Source organism: Ambystoma mexicanum, chromosome 6p, assembly GCF_040938575.1.
Source record: "Ambystoma mexicanum isolate Mex_15411 chromosome 6p, UKY_AmexF1_1, whole genome shotgun sequence".
Classification (NCBI taxonomy): domain Eukaryota; kingdom Metazoa; phylum Chordata; class Amphibia; order Caudata; family Ambystomatidae; genus Ambystoma; species Ambystoma mexicanum.
Genome location: NC_090935.1, coordinates 252,375,488 through 252,399,728, shown reverse-complemented (window position 1 = coordinate 252,399,728; position 24,241 = coordinate 252,375,488). Strand labels below are relative to the sequence as shown.

Below are 24,241 nucleotides of genomic sequence, written 5' to 3'. Positions count from 1 at the left end.
CAACATCTGGGAGTGTAGCGACTAGTAACTGTAGCGGATGCGTGGTTGCCATCAGATTCACGTGCCACCTGCAAAGACAATTCCCATTCAGGTCACAGGAGCCGGACCAGCGTGTGTGTATTTTGCATTATTATGATCTAGTGTGTGTATTTTGTCGCATCATGTCCCGTGGGAGCGAGATGCTCGAAACAGCGTTTCGGGTGCACAGCGTGCAGTGAGAGCCGAAAGCTCTTATCTTACCTACTCGATCCGATCCCATCGGAGAAATCGCTTCAGTTAACCTTACAGTGTTCATTTGCGAGGTTTTGTTTATTTTCATTCTTGTGAACCTCGCGCATGCGTGGTAGACAGCATTTTACTGGAGAGAGGACTACCACAGGATGGCATAGTGTGAGCGCCATCTTCTAGTGTAGTTAGAGTATTTCGATTTCATTATTTGGGTTCCAAAACACACGCAGTTTTTAAATATCTAATGGGCACACACGTATTTTAGGAGCCTTTGTGTTTTATATATAGTATACCATACATATATATGTGACACGTTTTTGCATAGGACAGATGCTACAAGTTACTCGGGCACGGTTTGCAATGTGTGTGTACGCAACTTGTTTACTTCGTGAAAAAACCTACTGTTAGCTCATATAGGTATCAAAAGAAAGACCCCATCTGTACCTAAAAACTGTGGGTCTTTCATGTACTTCAATCAAACTTCGTAAACCAGGGATGTCCTAAAATGGTACTGCATCACTGCTTATAATGTTGCTCGGGTCTGCCAGTTGGTCTGTTCCTTCAGGCCCAATTTGTCCGTTTTTAGGCGGAACACCCAAAGTTGTTCCCGTTTATATAGCAGTGTATGTATATTCCCAACTCTTTTAGGGATGGGTATTTTTTCAATGATAGTCCAGGTGAATGAAGCAGGACTATGCTGTTTGGCAATGAAATGTTCCACCAATGGCAATTAAATGTTTTTGTGCGTATGCACCATCTGTGCTCTGCCATCCGTGTTCTTATTGGGCGTATGGTCATCCCCACATTGCGTAAACCACATCGGCACGTAATAAAGTAAATTACGTTGCTGCTGTTACATTTGGTTAGAGTTTTTTTATGTCCATGGGAAGTGCCAGCCATTGTCTATAATCGGGGTCATGGCTGTGCTAGGACATGTGCTACGTTGTCCGCATGGAGTATGTCCAGTCGGGGGACTTGATTCCATATGGTGGTGATTGTCAGTTCTCTTGGTTCCTTGTAAGTTTGTATCAGTGTGTCTCGTAGGTTCCTTCTTCTCTTCATAGCAAATCATGGTTTTTCAAGTGTCATTCCTCCAACATTTAATATGGGCCATAATTTCAAAATCTCTTTTTTGAGCTTATTCGCCACTGGGGAGAAACTTGACACAGCCGTGGTTTTATCATTCAACTCCGTCCTTCTTCCTTGTTGTTCCAATGTGGTGTCCCATGGTATGTTTTTGGCTCTCTTTCTGGCTTGTTTTATGGTTCGCCTAGGATAGCCACAGGCTTTCAGTTTCCCAGCTAGATGTCTGGATTGGACATCGTAGTCCAAGGTACTAGAACAGTTCCTGCGGTACCGGAGGAACTGCCCAAGAGGATGATTTGTCCTTAAGCTGACTGGATGATAGCTTTCAAAACGGAGCCGGGAGTTCCTGTACGTAGGTTTGTTGAATACCTTACTGATTATCATTCCGTCCTTGATCTGAAGGCGGAGGTCTAAAAAATGAATAGAGTCCTGGCTGTGAGTTTCAGTAAAGGACAAAAATCTGTTCCGTTCGTTCAGCCATATCATGATGTTTTTAAGTTCGTCTTCATCTCAAAGCAGACAGTCTATGTCCTGACTCTAGCTGCCATGGTGGAGGAGACATGTGCACATGTAACTGCCAAGCAGATGATGGCCAGACCCACGGTACCACAGTAAATGATGGAAGAGGTGTCATTTATGGTCACCACAAATAGGATCGTTGACCCCTGTAATCGTATGTAAGATGTAGTCATCATCTCACTGGAGGTCATAGCAGATCTGCCTGATGTGGGTTGTCCACACTTGAGTGGGGTTGGGTCCTGTGAACTCCCCCAACACCCAATCTTATGTTTTTGGTGTAGTCCGGTGTGGGTTAGTGGAGGCTTATCCGAGTATATCTCCTGCATTGATGGGTATAATGTGTTGGAATGTTTTGACCAATGTGTGCCATGCGTAGCAGTCTCATGCGGCTATTAAGTGTTATGTGCACAATGCCGGTGCAAGCTCCTTGAGGTTTTTGTGTGGCTTGGGTTTGAGTGAGCAGATTTGATTATATGCATGAAGCCTGAGTGTGGTTGCCTTGAGGGTGTCATTTGTTGTTGAGCCACATATGGAAGGTTTGATTGTAGGTAGTTTGGTAGGTGACTATTATTGTGATGTTACTTGGACTAAAGGTTGAGTGAGGCCACTTCCACTACACCCTCTGATTTAAGTGAACCTCCTCCCGGGCTGATACACCATGGAAGCAGATGAGCATCTATGACCGTTGTTCTTTTAGGAATCATCCCAGCAGGAAGAGTCTGTGAACAGCTGTCTTTGTTATCTGCGAAAGGGGCTTTCGCTCGATTTTCCTCCCACAAACATATCCTCATTATGTTTCTCAGGCATTGAGCATATTTTGAAATTGCCATTTAGTTTGATTAGTTTTACCACTCATTAACTTGCAGTGCGCTTTGTTTCGCAGTTGATTTGTTAGGTGCGCATCACACTCCAGACGCCATAGTGTGGTCATTCAGTTTGGGGCATGGCCGCTGATGTGACATTTCTCAGACATGCAACTCTCAGGAGATCTTCAGAGCTGCCATATGGTTTTCTCCAAAGAGTCTACAAATCTTAGGGCCTTGACACTGTGTTCACGGCTGAAGCCTAGTTTGTGTAGCAGAAACCCTTCCTCGGGGAAAACATATTGGTCGAGCACCTGCAGCTTTGCTGGGCAACACTTTTGGAGGGCTATTATGAATTGACACACCTCAGCACCATACTCTACTGGGCGATTGGTGTCATGCGTGATCCTTAGCCAAGGGTGCTATTTGCTTATACCTCTCTTTGTTGGTTAGTTGTCCTGGGTTCTTTCACTTAATGCTGGCTTGACTGTGGTTGGTTGCGCTGCTCCACGGTGCATTGTGAGGTCTGAGATGTCTTCATGCACAGCAGAGCTGGGCTGGCCACCTCAATCCTTTGGGCAGAACGTCAAATGCTGGGAGCAGAAAGTGAGGATTACGCCGTGCATACGATTTCAGGAATGAAACCTCACAGCTCTTAGTGATGTAATATTTAGATGTCAGGACACGATTCATCTCTCCAGCTTGAGCTTCCACAGTCTCCCCAGACACTACATCATCTGCAAAGATCAGGATTGTTGTTGCATGATTTAAGGTTATATAATGTTTGTTTTTTAAATATTAAAACATGCCACCCAAGACTGCAGGGCTGTTCATGTTTTTTTTGTTTTATTCAGCTTGTTTCAATATCGACATTTTAAATAAATCTCCTGGTCTTATAAACATATTAACTGGTCCAGCCTTGTGACCTATATTAGTTATACAATGCAAGCAAACAACTTTGTAGTTGACGGATATTGTAGCACGTTCAAAAGCAAAGTAAATAATCCCTGCGGTCAGGGGATTATCTGGGGTTTCCCCTTGGACTTCACTATGGCAACTGCATGGCACCACAGGTGCAGCTGAACACCACCACCAGGCATGTACTATGGCACCTCAGTGTGCGTGTCCGTCTCTGCTGCACCTCCTCACAACGCACCAATCAGATGCCCTCTAACTTGTATGCTGGCCTCATCATACTTAAGCAGCCAATCATGGCTCCACACTGATCCCTGGGTGTGCGGTTGAAGCCTGGGAGACAGCGCAGGGCCTCGCATTTGAGGTCCTGTGTGTGTGGCAAGGATGTCTGCTTTTCTACATTTCCAGATTCTGATGCCGACAGTTAGCAGCTGGAGTTACACTGTGCAATAAGTGGCACCCGCACCCAAATTGTCCTGGCATTCCTCCCTGTGTGGAGCACAGCGGGCCATATGGCCTTGCCCTTTTATTTGCACATTTGCTACACCAATGCTTTTTTCTTCTGCCAGCAAAATAACCACAATCTGGCACCTAGATGCTCATGGTCAGCACAGAGCTCCTCCTGAAGTTGAACTATCTGGCAGGCATCTTGCAATTAACCTCAATCTGTCATGAATTGGTGGATAACTGAGGGCCTGTGCCCTATCGTCTATTGCAACATGTAATCCATCCAGACACACAGGTTGTTTCTGGCACTTCTGAATCTCTCACCAGAACCACCACCCTCAGTTGCTGCAACCATGATACTCCTAGCCACACAATACCATGCGCTGTCACGATTGAAAGCCTGCCACTCCACCTTCTCATTAGAGCTGCTCCAGCTATGGAGTTGGCATAGCCGGCCTCGTACTGCTAGTCACATAAGCTATGAAAAGTAGCCTGGCAAAAGAGGTCTCCTAGCAAAGCACATTCCTTATCAGAGTTGCTAGAGCCTTCCTTCCACGTGACCAACACCCACCTGGTAAGAATGGTGCTCCCACCCTTAGCCACACCATACACACGCAATACAAACCAACGTTGGACTACTTATTCCCTGACACCAGTCCTAGGTGTTGGGCTATAGGAATTGAGTGATCTGCTAATTGATAGACGATGCACTTAGGAGTAGTGATGTCTACTTGTGCATATCACACCTGATTTCGAGCTTGTGAAATTCAGGCAGTAGATATTCTCTTGCTGCAGCGGCTGCCAATAGGATCTTTCCTTTGCAGGTTCCTGGAGCCAGTCTCGCTGGTCTGCTAGGGTGGTAGTGAATGCACCAGTCTTTGAGAAACATAGGAGCTTGTCCCCAGTAAACAAGTGTTTGGTGGCGACTGGTAAACAAGTGTTTGGTGGCGACTGGTTGGCAGCGGCGCGCGCTGGTTGAATGTCAGTGACTTCTGATGGCACACTGCTTGGTGAAAAGAAAGACATATTAGGGAGAACTCGACTGAGTGCCGTTGTCTCGGATTTTCGTGGATCTGGGATCTGTAAAAAAAAAAAAAGACTACCTGTATCCGGAAAAATCCATTGGCAGCCTTCAATTGCTCAACCCGTTTGCTTTGTTCGGACTTTAAATGATGTTGAAGCCGCGATGCGAAACCAGGTCGCTCGGATCAGGGGGAGACATCTAAAAAGATGTCTTATCGAGATGCCTACGAAATCCCTTGCTAGGATTATACGCTACATGACATATCTCAATACAGTTTTTTAGATTTAAAGGTGTGCACCCTTCATACTTTACTAGTAACATGAAAGGAAACAGTAATGTCTTGGGTTATTATTCAGGTGCTCGTGATTCAACCTCTGAGAGGCAGATGTTTGTGTGGAGGTTGAGAAAGAAAACCCTCCTCCATCGCTGGTAGGATCCACAGTAAATGGTTGCATTTCCAGCAGTGTTCACGATGTTCATATTAAATGATATGATAGGTTATTTATAACGCGCTTAATACCTAGTGCGGACCCGGGGATCGAACCTGTGCTGCTCCGTGTGTCTTACTTCCAAGGCGAGCAGGTTGCCCCTGAGCTATCCTCCCGAGACAGCTTCAAGGTGGATGCAGCCGAATCGCGCGAGGACAATGGGCCGGATTTCAAGGAAGTCTGGCGCCGGATTCTAAGGACCAATGATGTGGGGGAAAGCCTGATGAGTTAACAAACAGAGGAGTCAGGCGACCTTAATGCAACTCACATAAAGACATGGCCAAAAGGAGGAGAGAGAGAGGCACACAGAGTAAAAGAAATCTGGAGGGCAGAACCACGACTGTTGTGGACTTCTCTGCTAGTATGCAGATTGATTTCTTGCAGTGTTAGTGTTAAAATCTTTTACACACAGTTCTACACCTATTTTATGCAGCACTTGTATTCTGCACCATTGCGTGGAGTAATAGTGCGTGCATATATTTGGTGAAGTGATCGTTTAAGAATCGAGTTCTCAAAGGTTGTGTCCCAATCTATTTCATTCGTTGATAGTGTGTGGCCATGTTTCCTTCGAGGATAGTGTGTGAATCCATTTCCTGGGGAATTAGTGTGTGAATCTGGTTCTTGCAGTGCTAGTGTGTGAATCTGTTTGCTGCAGTGTTAGTGTGTGCATCTATTTCTCAGGGGCAGTGTCTCAATGTATCTCATTTTTCATAGGGCGTGAACCTGCTTCATGCAGGGATAATGCAGGCAATGCAGTAACATAACATCTACTTCACACAATGACGCCGTGTGCATCTGTTTTCATCAGTCAAACGTAGCGTGTGAATCTGTTTCCTGCAGTGACAGTGTGCAGCTTTATTTCATGCAGTGATAGTATGTTGCATGCTTCAGTATTTGCAGATCCCCTTCACTCAGTCACAGTGTGCAGATCTTTTGCATACTTTACAGTGGAGGACCAAAATCAATGTCCTGCAGTGACCGTGTGCGTATCTGTTTCCTGCAGTGGTAGAGTGTGAATCTATTTCCTGCAGTGACCGTGTGCGCATCTGTTTCCTGCAGTGGTAGCGTGTGAATCTATTTCCTGCAGTGACCGTGTGCGCATCTGTTTCCTGCAGTGATAGCGTGTGAATCTATTTCCTGCAGTGACAGTGTGCGCATCTGTTTCCTGCAGTGACAGTGTGTGCATCTATTTCCTGCAGTGACCGTGTGCGCATCTGTTTCCTGCAGTGGTAGCGTGTGAATCTATTTCCTGCAGTGACCGTGTGCGCATCTGTTTCCTGCATTGGTAGCGCGTGAATCTATTGCCGTCTGAATCTATGTCTCAGAGGTAGTGTCTCAATCTATTTCATAAGGTCACAGTGCGAGAATTTGCTTCTTGCAGTGATAATGCACCCAATCCAAGTTACCTACCAGAACCTCTATTCCATCGAGTGATGGTGTGTACATCTATTAGGTGTTGTGGGTGTGTACATCTATTTGGTGTTGTGATGGTGTGCTCATGTACTTAGTGAAGTTTTAGTATGTAATTCTATTTCTCAAAGGTAGTGTCTCAATCTATTTCATTGATAGTGTGTGAATCTTTTCCTACAGTCATAGTGCATGAATCTGTTTCCTGCAGTGCTCGTGTGTGCATCTATTTCCTACTGTGAAAGTGTGTGAATCTTTTTCTCAGAGGTAGTTTCTCAACCTGTTTCAATGTGTGAATCTGCTTCTTGTAGTGAAAGTTCATGAATCTGTTTCCTGCAGTCATAGTGTGTGTGCATCTATTACCTGCATTGGTAGTGTTGAAATCTGTTCCCTGCAGTCATTGTGTGTGAATCTATTTCCTGCAGTGACAGTGTGTGAATCGATTTCTCAAAAGTAGTCTGAACCTTTCAGTCATAGGGCCCGATTCATGGAAATACTTGCGTGGAAAATATGGTACTTGCGCGCCAAACTGCGTGCATAATCTCATTCACTGATTCATGGAATCGATTACGCAGGATATTTCTTGAACTTGCGTCAATTTTGCGAATTCACGCTTCTGCCAATGGCTGAGTGCCTTGCGCGAGACTCCGTAAAGAGCATTTGTGAGGCCTGCGCAGAGAGCGCAGTAGGGGGCAGAACTCAAAAAATGAGGAAGAACAAGGAAAAAAGTGGACGGTACGAGTGACAGGCCAAAGGCAATCCATAGCACACCCACAAATGCGCACAGCAAAGTGTACTCATGGATGTGACAGCGCAACCTTTCCTTTGCGAAATGCTCACGCAAATCCCTCAATCTCTCTGCCACGCGAAGGCAGGCGTAAGGATACTTGCGCATAGGATTCGCAGCGTCGAGGGGAGTTTACATGTCAGATTTAGGGGTGTGTGCACGCAGACGCAGTTCCGATCAGACTTAGGGGTGCACGTAAGCTGCGTAGTGGGGTGGTGGGCTGGTTGACGGGGGGTCGCGTGCAGAATTTCTGAGTTTCACGCGATTTACGAAGTGTCATACGCATGTTGTCGGGGTGCTGGCACCAGTTACACGGGACCCTGCGCAGGGTCCCCGAGATGCAGGTCTGCTTCCCGGGGACCCCATGAACTGTTCGAAGGTTGCGTGTATTCGCACCAGGATGATCTCGCAAATGTAGTTGTTCTGGCTGTTTATGCTTTTCATGGGAGGTGTGTCTGGGGCCTTCCGAGTGCGACTTGCAAATATGGTTACTTTGTGCTGTAGATTCCATGAATACGCGGGAGCACATTTTTCAGTCTACGCGAAGGATCACGCAGTGTTGTTCTCGACGCGCTGCAATTGCGGGACAAATGTGCACTTTTCCATGAACTGGGCCCATAGTGTGTTAACGTGCTCCATGCACTGATAATGCATGCAATACCAGTAACATAACATTTATTTCACGTAAAGATGTTGTGTGCAAATCATACATAGTATGTGCATCTGTTTCATACAGTGATAGTGTGCAGGTTTACTTCATGTAGTGATAGTGCACAAGTATGTTGCATGCAGGGCTTATTTGCAAACATGTTTTACTCAGTAACAGCGTTCAGATCTTGCTGTGCAGTGGGAGAAGCAAATCGATTTCATGCAGCGATGTTGTGTGAATCTGTTTACTGCAGTGATAGTGTGTGTGCATCTTATTTCTGCATTGGTAGTGTTTGAATCAGTTTCCTGTAGTCATACTGTGTAAATCTATTTCCTGCAGTGGCAGTGTGTGTGTATTTGTCCTGCTGTGATAGTGTGAATGAATTTCTCAGAGGTAGTGTCTCAACCTTTCAGTCATAGTGCGTGAACCGCCTTCATGCAGTGATGATGCATACAATCCCAGTAACATAACATCTATTTCACGCAATGTTGGTGCGTGCATCTGTTTCTGTAAGTCATACATATGATATGATAGTTTATTTATATAGCGCATATACACTATGTGTTTCAAAGCGCTTCAACACAAGGGAGGGAATAAAGGAAAATACAAAACATTCTTACAGGCCATGAACAGTAAGGATGTGAAATTAACTATCGTACTCAGCCTGACGACATTTCAGATAGTGCAAGAGCTAAGACATAGATAAGAAGGAAATGGGAACAGACAGGCGACTACCGTACTAGGGCTGACGACATTTCTGGTAGAGCCAGAAATTAACAAGAGGTGATGGGGAGGGGAGGAGAAAGGAGGAGAGGAAGAAAACAAGCGACTACCGTACTAGGACTGACGACATTTCTGGTAGAGCCAGAAATTTACAAGAGGTGATGGGGAGGGGAGGAGAAAGGAGGAGAGGAAGAAAACAAGCGACTACCGTACTAGGACTGACGACATTTCTGGTAGAGCCAGAAATTACAAGAGGTGATGGGGAGGGGAGGAGAAAGGAGGAGAGGAAGAAAACAAGCGACTACCGTACTAGGACTGACGACATTTCTGGTAGAGCCAGAAATTTACAAGAGGTGATGGGGAGGGGAGGAGAAAGGAGGAGAGGAAGAAAACAAGCGACTATCGTACTAGGCCTGATGACATTTCTGGTAGAGCCGGATAATTACACAAGGTGAGGGAGAGGGGAGGAGAGAGGAGAGAGAGGTACAAAACAAGCGACTATCGAACCAGGCCTGACGACATTTCAGATAGTTCTGGAGGGAGAGTGGGGATAAAACGTAAAGGGGGGAGAGACAAACATGTGTTACTATCAACTAGGTCCAGGGACAATTCTGGTAGAGTAAGTGCACAGGAAAAAGTAGGGGGGAGGGCTATATGATATGTTATTTATAACTCTCTTAATACCCAAAGGTTTCTAAGAGGGAATTGAACATGAGTTGCTCCGTATCGTCTTACTTCCAAGGCGAGCACGTTTTCCCTGGGCTATCCTCCCGAGGAGAGAGAGAGAAGGGGAAGGGAGAGGAGAAGAGAATATAATAAAAACAGTTAAAAGAGCAGAGAAGCAGATGGGAGGGTGTAAAAACGTTCAACCTGCAATGTTCAGCCAGTGGGTCTGCATCACTGTTCTCATCTGAGGCTGTTCCGGGTATGGGCATTGTGGGAGAAGTGCAAGCCTTTTTATTCCTTGAATGGCCCTCAAGGCACCGCACCATTAAGTAGCTCCTCCCACATTTTCCTGCTGTGTGCGTGTATCTGCTTCTGCAGTGATAGTGTGCAGGTTTATTTCATGCCGTGATAGTGCGCAAGTTTGTTGCATGCAGTGAGTGTTTGCAAACATCTTTTACCCAGTAATAGAGAGCAGATCGTTTGCATGCTGTGCAGCTGGAGAAGCATATCCATGTCATGAAGTGATGGCGCGTGACTCTCTTTCAGGGAGCCCTGTTCTCTCAATATGCTTGTGAGGGTGCTATACGGCGCGCATCGATTTCACGCATTGCCAGTGAGCAGGAGTTGTGCATGGTGACTGGTACAATATAAATGTGTCTTAACATAAGCGCATACAGTGGCAGAGTGCACAGCGTCGGCAGGCAGAGAGGTGCGCACGTGTGCGCGGTGCAGTGACTGCGTGTGCGCTCCTTCACAATAAACCATATTTATGTGCATAACGTGCGGCAGAGAATGGCTTTCATTAGAGATCAGAGACGGTATAAGAAGGGTCCCACTGATTGCTCTGAGCAGAGCGCGGTAATAAAAAGGCCATTTTCATTTCCTCACTGCTGGGTATATCGCTGTCATCAGCCGAACCTATTACTTTCTTTTATTTCTGTTATTTTTTTTTCCTCCAACCCGCGCTAAACCTTGCTCTGTTCAGAAAACGGGGACAGTAAAAACAAATGTAGCAAAAATAATGTTTCTCCCCCTTTATATTTTGCATGGAACCCACTAAGCGGCGCCGGCGCTCTGGGCCAGTTTTATCTGGTATTCACCAGGCGATGCTTGCATTAAAAAGACGTCTTTCTGTAAATCTGAGGATCCCGCAACTCCGTCTTGGCGTGTATTTGCTAGAACCAGTGGAGTAACTTTGCCGAAAATGTTGGGGGTGGGGGGGAGGGTGAAGAAAAGGTGCCCCAGCCAAATTAATGGGGACAAAATGGTGTGCCACTAAAGTTGGGGGGGGACAAACACCCCCGCCCCCCCCTAAAATTACGCCCATGGCTAGAACATCAAGGGACAGGAGCAGTATCATCTTATCCACTGTATGTGCCCGGGACACCTGACAGGGGGCAACCCTGCATTATGTGGGTAGGGTATGCGGCATTGGGTCGTGCCGCAGGGGTGGGTGCCAGGTGCCAGAGAACATTCCTATTGCACGAGGGTTCCGGAGGTCCTTGCTTCTGTTTATTTCTTTATTGTAAAATGTTCTATAGCGCGAACGAGGCCCAAGGGTATCAGAGCGTTTTGCAGTTGACCAATTGACGGCCCCCCATACCCCTCCTCCCCTGCACCCCGCCTCTGGCCTCCCCGGTTGAAGATCACTTCCATGCCTCAGACAGAAGCACTCTTGCAAAATTCGCATTTCTATCTCCCTTTTTAACATTTCTGTTCTGAAAAGAGGGTTTAAGTGTAAAAGAAGCATTCGCTAGGAGGCAAAAGGGCGCCTTGAACGGAAGGAACCCAGGTGGGTGCATGGCACAGGTGCCTTCTATCCCCCAACACACACTTTTAAAGTCTGGCATTGCCCTTTGTGAGTAGGTGTTTTTGTGGCAGTATATTTTGTTACAGCAGATATAACATGGCATGGGTGTGTTTTTCATTATAAAACTGTATCCCATTTTTTGGAACAGTTTTTTTGTTCTTTTTTCCCAGCACTTTTGGAGTTTGATAAACAATACATGACACCTACAGCTGTTCGTGCACATCTGCATTTACAAGATCCCTGTTTGTGGTCATTGCTTTTTATGGCCATCGAGTGGGGAATCAATCTGTTTACTTATTTCTTTTGCCAACCCTGATGTCCGGCTGTCGCTTCAGAGCACTTGGCATGGGAGTTGGCTGCACCCAGGGGACTGCGCTAGAGAGATTGAGCCAGCAGGAAAGAGTCAAAAGAGGGTCCCGGATACTGGGGGTGGAGGGAGGGTCTGCCCTGTGAGCTGGGGCATCTGTCTTCATGTATGGGAGTTAATAACCTTGCTCCTTGCTAGGAAGTAGTGGGGCACTGTAGACAGCATACAGAGAGACCATAGGTGGAGTAGGCCACTGGGGGGACATGTGTGAGGTGGAGTAGGCATCGGGGAGACATGTGTGAGGTGGAGTAGGCCCCAGGGGGGACAAGTGTGGCTCCGCCTTGAGGACTTCCGGGAAAAGTTAGGTCTTCTCTTAGGATCTTCCTGAGTGTATACTAGTGGCTGCTCAATTTTGTTTCCGAAGAAGGGTCTCTGTGCCCTGTAACACTGCATTTCTTTTGCCCCATCTTATTGTAACAGATCATGATATCCTGCCTGGACCCCAAGTTCCAGGTGGGCACCTTAGGTGAGGCTTGCTTCTATGGACAGTTGGGACCAAGGCCTCAGAAGACTCAACGTCATCATTCACAAAACCTTGATTAGTGCCCTTCCTTCTGCATTGAGTCAATGACCATGTGCTCAATATAGTGTTCTTTCTTCCGCCATGAGTCAATGACCATGTGCTCAATATAGTGCTCTTCCTTCTGCCTTGAGTCAATTACCATCTGCTCAATATAGTGTCCTTTTTTCCGCCTTGAGTCAATGACCATGTGCTCAATATAATGTCCTTCCTTCTGCCTTGAGTCAATGACCATGTGCTCAATATAGTGTCCTTCCTTCCGCCATGAGTCAATTAACATCTGCTCAATATAGTGTCCTTCCTTCTGCCTTGATTCAATGACCATGTGCTCAATATAGTGTCCTTCCTTCCGCCTTGAGTCAATTACCATCTGCTCAATATAGTGTCCTTCCTTCTGCCTTGAGTCAATTGCCATCTGCTCAATATAGTGTCCTTTCTTCCGCCTTGAGTCAATGACCATGTGCTCAATATAGTGTCCTTCCTTCTGCCTTGAGTCAATGACCATGGGTTCAATATAGTGTCCTTCCTTCCGCCATGAGTCCATGACCATGTGCAAAATATAGTGTCCATCCTTCCGCCATGAGTCAATGACCAGGTGCTCAATATAGTGTACTTCCTTCTGCCATGGGTAAATGATGTAACGATTTATTGAGAAGCCACCCTCAACACAGGGAGTTCCTTCCCTCCCCACTCACGTGGTTATGCAAAAAACTGTTTAATAGATTCTTTTTTTAGCCCTATCTCAGACACATATCATGCCCTTTGGATCCCTCTCCCCCGAGCTAACAATGAGTCAAGAACCAGGCCGGTGTACAGGATATATATTGGTATGTATTTAAATTAAAAGCAAAAGATATTAGCACAAACATGTCAAAACACCACTTTATCTGTGGCACAATAAAATCAACTTCTCTTAGCATAAATAAATCACAAAAGTGAGTTAAAAAGAACAGAATCATAATTCTTCACTTTCTGCAAAATTCACTACACGAAATAATTACACTGATCAATAACAAAGACGCTTATCATGCAATGTTGTGCGATTTTGATTTCCTGGTATGCTTAAAAGGCTAGTAGTAGGATTTCAAGATTGGTTCAAATACATATGGCAATTATAATTTCGCCCACACTTTTGTTTTAGAATAAACACAGGCTGTTTTATCGCTTTGCTTTTCAGATCCCACCTTGCTTTGGTCTAAGTTGGGAAGTCGGACAGAAAAATTGGAATGCTTTGGGAATTTTGGATTTCAGACGCCCCTTACTGAAAGGCCTGTGTTGGGGAAGCTGGATAAAAAGGTTGGACTGATTTAAGAACAAAGACACCCATCTTCCTTAAAGAAGTCAGGGTCAGCTGGACAACAAGCATTACCCAATTGAGTTATAGGCTATAGTTTTCAGCGCACACTCGGAAGTGAGCTTTGTTAATTTCGAATTTTAACAAAATCCACCCGTAGTGTTCTGCCAAATGGAGAATGATTTAAATTAATATTTTTGGTTAAATAGGCTAAGGATCAAGACAGTTTTCCCCCTCCCTTGCCCACTATAAAGTGAAAGGATTGGTTACCCAGGGATCAGTTCTACTTACACAGCAAGCCTCTGTTTAAGGTTCAGGAAACTCAGCTGCATCTCAGGACACTCTGGAAAGATAGGGCAGGGGTCTGGTCACTCCACTCTCAAACATGGCCTCCCGCTCTCTACCATAGGACCCAGTCAGCTTTGAGGCCTTCCTAGAGATAGACGGCTCCACCCGATGCACTCTCAGCAATCTCCTCTGGTGTCTCCTTGCAGCTGTCAGATGGTAAGTTTCAGCAGCCTTCCTTATGGTCTTTCTCTTCTCTCTGTCCCCCTGTCATTCTCCTTTTTCTGTCTCCTTTTCCTAGTGCAGTCCCCCGTATATAGCAGCAATGACACCACCAATTTTACAATCTTCGGGAGGTACCCTGCACTAATTCCTGCCACTAGAATTGGACAGTTACCCTTCTCTCTCCTCCCAAACCCAGCCTCCAAGTCAGGATTGGTTTAGGGGTCTGGAGCAACAATTGCCAATTCCCATTTGTAATCAGGAGGATAGCTCAGGGGCAATGTGCTCGCCTTGGAAGCAAGACGACGCGAAGCAACACAGGTTCGATCCCCAGGTCCACGCTTAGAAATCGCTGCATATTAAGCGTGTTATAAATAACCAATTACAATCGCCCTTTGTTCTCCTTTTTTGGTAAAAACTAGTTATGTATCACAACTTCATAATTTCACTAGCAACTGCCATACTAAACATATTTTCTGATTCAGCTAATCATGGAGAATTAGATAAGCCGACCACCAAATCCATACAATATAGCACGCCCATGTGTCACCTTTCTGCCATTTCCATAAAATGCACAACAGGTATGAACAAGTAAGTTATTATCCTTTTTTTCAAGCTATGGGCCAGCATGCAGAAGCCTTGTGATACTTGCCAGCACCTGTGGCTTTAGCATTCTGTGTGCTTCTGACCTCACATTGCAGATTCTGAGCAGCAAGATCAGCATACATCCTCCTAGTTTAGTGTTATTATTCTTATTCTTATTAATAATAATAATTTTATGGTATTTATTGGGGCTGGGCCAAGCTTCGATAAGCAACGGAGTACTTTACAGAGGTATACCTCAGTGCAGATGCATAACGGAGTGTTTTCTAAAGGTAATAACAGAACAGATAAACAGCAGGGGCAGGGTAGACTACAGAGGGGCACAGCTGTCCCGGGTGGTGGGGAGAAGAGGTGCAGGCGGTGTCAAGCAAGTATCACAACTTCATAATTTCACTAGCAACTGCCATACTAAACATATTTTCTGATTCAGCTAATCATAGAAAATTAGATAAGCCAACCACCAAATCCATACAATATAGCACGCCAATGTGTCACCTTTCTGCCATTTCCATAAAATGCACAACAGGTATGAACAAGTATGTTATTAAGCATATCCCTAATTAGATTTTCCACCTGCTCACCATATCAGTCTCCTTTGTGCTGGAAGCTTGCTCTTTGAAGTGCGTGCCCCCATTTTCACACATATTAGTCGTGCCACAGCCGAGGGTGAATTTTTCTTGAATTCAATGCTTTCAGAGCCAGCAGGTCTAGAGAACAATTAATTTTGAAATCTTTATCAGGAAATGTTATTGCGGTTGGTCACTAGGTGTGAGATGTGAAATCAAGGCTGAGAATGGGAGTTTTCCTTGTGAAGTTTTTCCCACAACAAGCAAAAGGGTCTGCTTTGGGCTGACATTTTCAAAGAAGACAAAGTGAATCTTCAAATGTCACTGGAGTTTTGGTAGGTGACATATAATATACCATTTTTTTGGTCAACCCGCACATCATGTTTTGTTTTCCGGACATTTTTCTGTGAGCAGTGATATTTTTTTCACTTTTACTTTTTAAAACCGTTTTTATTTGCACACACATGTGCAGGCCGTTTTGTTTTCCATGTTTAAAATCCTGTCTTCCAAGTGACAGGGATCTTTGATTCCCCCTTCTTTTGTAAATTAAAATGCGGCTTATCCACTGGTAATGACAGCTAGGCCCCTTTCCAAATGGCTCTTTAATTTTCCTTGAAGAACAAAAACAAAGGCCAGGCCGTTTTTGTTTCAGTGTTTAAAATCTTGCCATTAATGTGAAAGGGACTTCTGTTTGGGGCCTTTAAATGCACCCGTCAGTAACCATGTACTCATTATGAACCATAGGCCGGCTCCCAGGTCAGATTGTTTCTTGCATACTCGGAAATAGATTTACCCATCATGTCGATCAACCCAGATCAAGTCAAAGCATGTCAGCTGCAGTCTTTTTGTCGCTAGTTAATGACACCATAAGATGATTGGGTTGCTTCCATCATAGCCCTGAACATGCTCAGTTGTAAGGATGCACTGCATAGGGGAAGGGAATGAATTTGTCTACCAGCACCAGCATCAAATGCATTTGGGCTACTATTAGTGTATTGTCAGCATTCAGAGGTCTCCCAGTGTCCTGGGTCCTCTTTGTCAAGCTATGGGCCAGCATGCAGAAGCCTTGTGATACTTGCCAGCACCTGTGGCCTTAGATTCTGAGCAGCAAGAGCAGCATAAATCCTCCTAGTTTAGTGTTATTATTCTTATTATTAATAATAATAATTTTATGGTATTTATTGGGGCTGGGCCAAGCTTTGATAAGTAACGGAGTACTTTACAGAGGTATACCTCAGTGCAGATGCATAACGGAGTGTTTTTTAAAGGTAATAACAGAACAGATAATTAGCAGGGGCAGGGTAGACTAGAGAGGGGCACAGCTTCCCGGGTGGTGGGGAGAAGAGGTGCGGGCGGTGTCAAGCGGGTGTGAGTGTAACCTCAATCTTAGGATAATGCAAATATTCAAGGTCCCCTTTTTGCAAATGGGCATCCCTCAATTTCATGCCAATGTTTAAACCATTAAAATATATGGAACTAATATTCCACACAGACCTCCTTCTAGAGAAATCAGCATTGTGCATGCCCCAGCATGCAGAAAGCAGTTGTGTGTTGTGCATATACCACCACAAGTTGACTTGGTGTGCCCTGGGAAGTAAGCCCGAGTGGGTACATTTGGACGAACCTCGAATCACCCATGTTTTCACTGTATTCTGGGTGCACACGTTGTTAGGAGGTTCAGATAATCAATTAAATTTCCTGTTGATAAAATGTTGCTGTAACAGTGGATTGAAGGGGGCAGCCCCTTTTCTGCCAGCACGTGGTTAAAGCAAAGTATAAATGTACTGCAAAATGTCTGGACATTTCCTGCCAAGAATGCTAAGAGAAAACACAGTGGGCATCATTACAAGTCCGGTAACCCTGTCAGTGCTAACGCCGGGTTGCCGCTGGACTTGCAAGATTTAACAGCGCCTGGCTTGCCGGAAACACCGTGGGAGAATGGGGATCACGGAAGCACCAGCACCGTTTATAACGGTGCTGGTGCTTCAGTGAAACGCTGCGGGCAGGTGCCGTTCTGCCCGCCACCCACTCGCAGAGTCGTAGTATGGGGGTCCGGTAACAACGGTGCTGGTAGGCTTACCGCCACCGTTGTTACCGGACCGACATGGTAGTAATGAGGCCCAATGTTTCACTAACTCATGCGGTGCCCCTGGATTTTTTTTTATATTCTGTTATTTGGTGCTTGCATGGCATTGAAAGACAAGGACATAAAGTGCAGGAAGATGCCAGACACTATGTGCGAAAGAAAGTTTGAAAGAGAGAGGTCTTTAGAGACTTCTTAAGCTGCAGAAGATTTGGGGAGGCACGAGGAGATTCTGGCAAAGAGGTCCAGATGCCGGTGCCTTGCACCGCAAAGCTTGTACCTCCCGTCGTGTTAAGTTACATCTGTGGGAATGGCATGGGTAAGCGAGGAAGAGCATAGCTGTGGACTGGGCATCTGAAAGAGAAGCCAGGCATTGAGGGGCAGTATTGTGGGGACACTTAAAAACCAGAGTGGCTAGTTAAAATTTAATTTGGGCCTTGACCAGAAGCCAATGTATGGTAAAACAAAATTGTGTCCAAACTGTACAACATTTTGTACAGTTTGTAAGCACTGTATTGGATTTTTTGGGGGTTCTCTTGCACATATAACTGGAGTAATCCTTGATGACTCGAGCAATGATTACAAGATATTCATCGGAAAGATATGGGCGAATTTGACAGAATAGTCGAATATAATAGCTGAGGCGTCTAATCACTGCGCTAATCTGGCGCACTAATCCTAGAGAGCGGCGAGTTCCACGTTTTAACTTTGGAAGCAAGTGGTAGAGGTTGAGAGCGGTCCATAAAAAAGGATGTAGGCGGTGACCTGTGTTTTTTTGTTTCTGGTTCATGGTTGCTCAACAATTGCGTTGTACTATGGCTTTCATGCCCTGCCAGGAGGGCGGAAATGGCATTTAAAGGCCCGCCAGCCCTAGTTAAGGCATGTCCGAGTCAAACGAGGGCCTCAGCTCGGACTGTGGGCCATTTAAGGCCATGTCCGCCCTTCTAGCGGGGCATGAAAGCCATTCGCACCCCAGTGTTCGTCCAGGGTGTAAAAAGCATTCAACATTTTTATTGGGAGATTTGTGCTGCTAGTGCAGCCGATCTCCCCGTGAAAAATGAAAAAATGAAGGAAAGAAATATGGCCGTCATATGGAAATGGCACTAAACCCCTTTGCCATGTCTATGGGGGCGGCCAGACAGGAGGAGCTCCAGGACCGGAGAGCAATGCTCTGGTACCACAGGAAAGTGGAGGGGGGCGGGGGGCAGGCAACAGGGAGAGATGCCCTGCTGCCTCCACACAATGATAACAAAACAAGGCCTCGGGTGCCTGGGACAGTGGGCAGGGATTGTGTATTCTCGCCTGCTGTTCCAGCCACCTGATTGGCTGAGCGCACTTCCCAGGGTGCGAATGCAATTTCATCTAAGGTCGTTGGTTTTCATGAAATCCTTGATACTGGCAAAAATTGATTTGAGGCGAGATTATCAAGGGCAGAACAACCTTGAAACTTAAAATAAAAATGAGAATCATTAGCATACAAGTGAAGTCCAATATTAACTGAGTGTAATAGATCATGGAAAGGTTTTGCGCACCAAACTTTAATTGGAGTAGGTTGGGTAGATACATTGGCAGAAAGATAACTGTGTGGGTTGAGCTGAGTGTGATTTGCAGGTTCGAATCCCAGCAAGGTGAACTGAGCCTTTTCATCCTTCAGAGCTCGATAAATGAGTGCCAACTTCAGTTGGATAACAACTGTATGCGTGTTTATTAAGTGTGTACAATTATTTTACAAGTGTAAATATCGTTTTTCAAAGATGTGTGGTCTTCACGAATGAAATCCCTTTTTTCAAAGTATTTGTACATCAATGTTTTGCTCAAAAAGGTAAATGTTCAGTATTTAAAACCCAGAAATAAACATTTATAGAGTATGTAGAATTCTTAGAAGTGGGCAGAAGTTCTTAAAAATGTGTTTTGATAATTTTAAGAGTGCAGATTATTTTATTTGAATTTTTGTTTAGCGCTCACCCTATCCTGATGGTCTCAGAGCGCCTTACATGGTTCAAAGTTTGAAAACTTGGGATTTGTAAAAAGAAGTTACAAAATGTTTTCAAGAAAGGATCGGAAGATTAGGATAGACAAGTGATAGCAGGGGAGGAGGGATGGGGGATGTGTGGGAAAACCGGTTCATTCAATAATTGTTGGGTGTTTATAAGGTAAGCTTGACAATGTGCAGACCTCCATTGAGCTTTGCTTCTGTTCATCACTGTTTCTCTTCCTGCAGTCTACCACTGGACACTGTCCTCTATTCTGATCTGACTTGAAATATCTGCTGCTTTTGATACCATTGACCTCGCAATCATGCTTTGTTCACTCTCTGCGTCAGTTATCTCTCTTGACTTTCTTCCTAGCTCTCGTCCTGGTCCTATGCTGTCATGTGGGCTGGTGCTCTTCCTACCTCTCATCCTGGTCCTATGCTGTCTTGTGGATTGGCGTTCTTCCTATCTCTCATCCTGGTCCTATGCTGTCTTCTGGGCCGGAGTTCTTCCTATCTCTCTTCCTGGTTCTATGCTGTCCTGTTGACTGGCTTTCTTCCTATCTCTTGCCCTGGCCCTATGCTGTCTTGTTGAGTGGCATTCTTCCAATCTCTTGCCCTGCCCTATGCTGTCTTGTGGGCTGGCGCTTTTCCTATCTACCATTGACCTCGCAATCGTGCATTGTTCACTCTCTGGGTCAGTTATCTCTCTTGACTTTCTTCCTAGCTCTCGTCCTGGTCCTATGCTGTCTTGTGGACTGGCGTTCTTCCTATCTGTCATCCTGGTCCTATGTTGTCGTGTGAATGGGTGTTCTTCCTATCTCTCATCCTGTTCCTATGCTGTCATGTGGGCTGGCGCTCTTCCTATCCCTCACCCTGCTCCTATGCTGTCATGTGGGCTGGCGCTCTTCCTATCACTCATCCTGGTCCTATGCTGTCTTGTGGACCAGCGTTCTTCCTATCTCTCATCTTGGTCCTCTGCTGTCTTGTGGGCCAGCGTTCTTCCTATCTCTCATCCTGGTCCTCTGCTGTCTTGTGGGCTGGCATTCTTCCTATCTCTCATCCTGTTCCTATGCTGTCATGTGGGCTGGCACTCTTTCTATCTCTTATCCTGTTCCTATGCTGTCATGTGGGCTGGCGCTCTTCCTATCTCTCATCCTGTTCCTATGCTGTCATGTGGGCTGGCACTCTTTCTATCTCTTATCCTGTTCCTATGCTGTCATGTGGGCTGGTGCTCTTCCTATCACTCATCCTGGTCCTATGCTGTCTTGTGGGCCAGCGTTTTTCCTATCTCTCATCCTGGTCCTCTGCTGTCTTGTGGGCTGGCGTTCTTTCTATCTCTCATCCTGGTCCTCTGCTGTCTTGTGGGCTGGCATTCTTCCTATCTTTCATCCTGTTCCTATACTGTCATGTGGGCTGGCGCTCTTTCTATCTCTCATCCTGTTCCTATGCTGTCATGTGGGCTGGCGCTCTTCCTATCTCTCATCCTGTTCCTATGCTGTCATGTGGGCTGGCGCTCTTCCTATCACTCATCCTGGTCCTCTGCTGTCTTGTGGGCTGGCGCTCTTCCTATCTCTCATCCTGGTCCTCTGCTGTCGTGTGGGCTGGCGTTCTTCCTATCTCTCATCCTGGTCCTCTGCTGTCTTGTGGGCCAGCGTTCTTCCTATCTCTCATCCTGGTCCTCTGCTGTCTTGTGGGTTGGGGTTCTTCCTACCTCTTGCCCTGCCTGGTATCTGGGCTAGATTCACGGCACAGGTATTTTTCAGTGCACTGCTATGAGAGCCCTTTTTACCCCGTCACTCACCTGCAGCACACGACTCGGCTGCGGTCGCGCCCCTACTACCTGTGAAAGCTAGTTCATTGCCATGGCATGAGCCGCCACTCCCCACGGAGCCCCCGCGCAGTGCCTGCCGGTCCCTGGGAATTCCCCAGTGCTTGTAGTCTGCTTGCCACACGATATCATAACATTCGGCGCCATGTTGGCAGCGGAAACGATTGTCGAGCACAGTGAGATGTAGCACTTAAGTGGAGGAGCACCACTCCCGCCCGCTTCGACCACAGAACAAAAATAAGAGGGTGAGTGTTTAGTGCTGGAAGAAGAGCGGTGTGAGAGGGTCTTCCCGGCCAGGGAATGGGAAAGGCCATGGAAGCAGAAGCTGAGAATGTGTGCACATCAAATGGAGTTTATTTTTTTAACTCTGCCCATCAAATGTCAAAGATTTCCCGATAACTATAAAGCAGTATCTATGTGGTATCTGCAAAGGCGATGATTTTGAAAAGGACTGGGTCTAACGTGAGTCTTGCTTTTCGATTCACAGGCGACACTCCTTGCGGGTGGGGCAAGCGCTCCTGTATCGCTTCAACCATCATATGCCTTTATCCATTGCACACACGGTTACATTCCTCGAAGGAGAAAGCTCAGCCTGTTATTAAAAGCAGCAAAGGACAGGCTAAAGACGCACCACTCGGAGAACAGCTGACAGGAGCACGGCAAATGATTGACGAGTTTAAGGCAGAACAAAGAAAGGCCAGTTAACATAGTTTAACTGATCAGTGGCTTCTAATGACCAGCAATCAAGATTAGGTCCTGGACCTGAACGCGGTCAGAGAGCAAAGAGCAAAGGGTTGTGCAAGGAATTTAAATTGTACGGGGGTTGGCATGGCTGACTGAAGATAAGTAGGGGTCACATCTCCTATACCCGGGACTTGCCCCGCTGTGTGTCACATACCTGTCACTGTGACCCGCGTCACTCAGGAGATGTACAACTAGCGATGTGTTTCTTTGCTTTCTTCGAATTGCAGTTCTGGAAAAACAACACTACAAGCCCGAGGAGGCAAAGGAAAAACGAGGACTGGATGTGCCTTTGAAAATTACTTGGCGATTGTTGCCATGTGTGCACATGCCTCCCTATATACTTAAAATGAACACAAATTAGCCCACATCCCTGGAACATTTATCCAGGTGTTAAAGCAAGCACAGAGAGAGGCCATGATCGGTGGGACTCAAGAAAGGAGGCGGACTCGCAAAAATGGTACGGGAAGCAGAAGTGACATCACGCCTTTGGTGACATTACAGGAAGGGATGCTGCTTAACCTTTGACCCAGGTGGCTTCCCAGGAAAACACATCACATATGCAATTAAAAAAATTAAACGTGCTTGAGATGAAATAAAATAACAGTTACTAAAGCAGTCAAAAGGCTTTTTTAATGGCCAACCACCTTTTTGTTAAGGTGGGCATTATGGAGCAGGGACACAGCCAGTAAAACCAGCATATGCTAGATTCATTGCTGACATATGTCAGCACAGCCTCATGTGGCCATTTACTGCTAGCCTATCACCTATACAGCCTCATGGGCGAGGCAAAGTCAGCAAGCGTTAAATATGGTATCCCGTCTGCTCGAAGAAGAGGGCTTATATCCAAACCCTCATCCGTGCGCACTGGCAGAACAAGAAAAGTGGGTCAGGGGTGGGGGGCATAGGGGGCTATTGGATGCGCAACATTTTTCTTTTTGGTGGTGGGAGAAATGATCATGTAGCCATCGGGGAGAAGGGAGTCAAAAGCAGTGACAGGTGGCATTGAACCAGGTCTCAGTAAGAGCAAGGATGTCGAGGTCAAGGTCTTCAAGGAGGAGGCAGATGTCGGCAGTGTTTGCTAGCAGAGCAAGCATTTAGCTTGGCTAGATGCTGCAGATCACTGCCTTTGAAGGTTTTCCGGTGAGGGGTACCGGGCGTGGTACACCAGTCAGAGGAGGGGGGGACAGAGAGAGAGGAAGAAGGAGTAGCAGGCTAAGGAAGGACGTTGATGAGGCAAGCGCCGGTACAAAAGGAGGAGGTTGGGTTAAGGACCCTGAGCCATGATAGTGCCATTACCATAGACATTAATGATTCACCTGGATGATGAGAAGCCGACCAAGGGCCTTATTCTCATGATAGCGCAGTTAGTGTGTTAATTAGCATATCTCACTGCACCATATCTTGCTGCCCAGGCACCACGACTATTCTGAAGTGCGCCTGGGCGTCTTCGTAAAGCACGACAGTGCTATCGCTGTAATCCGCCTGTTTCTAGTGAAAACAGGCGGATAGCAGAATCGCGTCAGCACTTTCGTTAAATAACGAAGGCATTGTTATTTAACGAAAGTGCTGCCAAGATCAAAACAGGGAATGGCAGTATGCAATTCAGTCACACAATACATCATGCTAACAACTTCACTAGTACTTGCCCATATTATTTGTGTACAAGATGGGCCTTTATCTTCCTGCTTTTGAATGCCTTATCAACAGCCACCCCCTGCGCCAGTGTAGCAACCTTTTTGGATATGGGTATGTGTACAGGTTTGGTTTTATAAACCACCGTCACCCACATGCATCCCAGTGCTGACTGGATTATGAAAGGGAAAGAGTAGTGAAAATGTGGGAGTGAGGTCTAAGAAACCAAGAAATTGCAGGGGAAAGAGTAAAGTTTTCAACGGATGACAAAATGAAAGAAAATGATGAAGCCTAGAGGTAGGATAAGGATTTCTATTCCCTAGATGATGCGCAAACTAAAAAGAGCAACCTTGGAACCGAAATGCAGTGAATCAAGGACCCACCGGTCACCATCTGCCCAACCAAACAACTGTGCTTCTGGTGGCAGTCCTACGGGAACGGCGCAAATTTCATACTGTACTTCGGCGCCAATTTCAGCCACTTAAGAAAGTGGAGTAATGACACAAGAATTAGCATGCAAAATGTTACCTAACGAAAGTGACGGTTGCTAGGTCAGTTTACAGCCTTTCC

General features: G+C 46.0%; 1 protein-coding gene and 1 long non-coding RNA gene across 5 annotated transcripts in view; both read left to right on the top strand.

Moving 5' to 3' along the window:
- The window catches only part of MYO5B (myosin VB), a 1,432,615-nt gene that overhangs the window by 191,515 nt on the left and 1,216,859 nt on the right, over positions 1-24,241 (top strand). The gene's annotated exons all lie outside the window — the stretch shown is intronic.
- On the top strand, positions 21,437-22,661 carry LOC138510908 (uncharacterized). The gene is made up of 2 exons (XR_011280458.1): positions 21,437-21,540; positions 21,783-22,661. It is a non-coding gene; the product is annotated as an uncharacterized lncRNA (long non-coding RNA).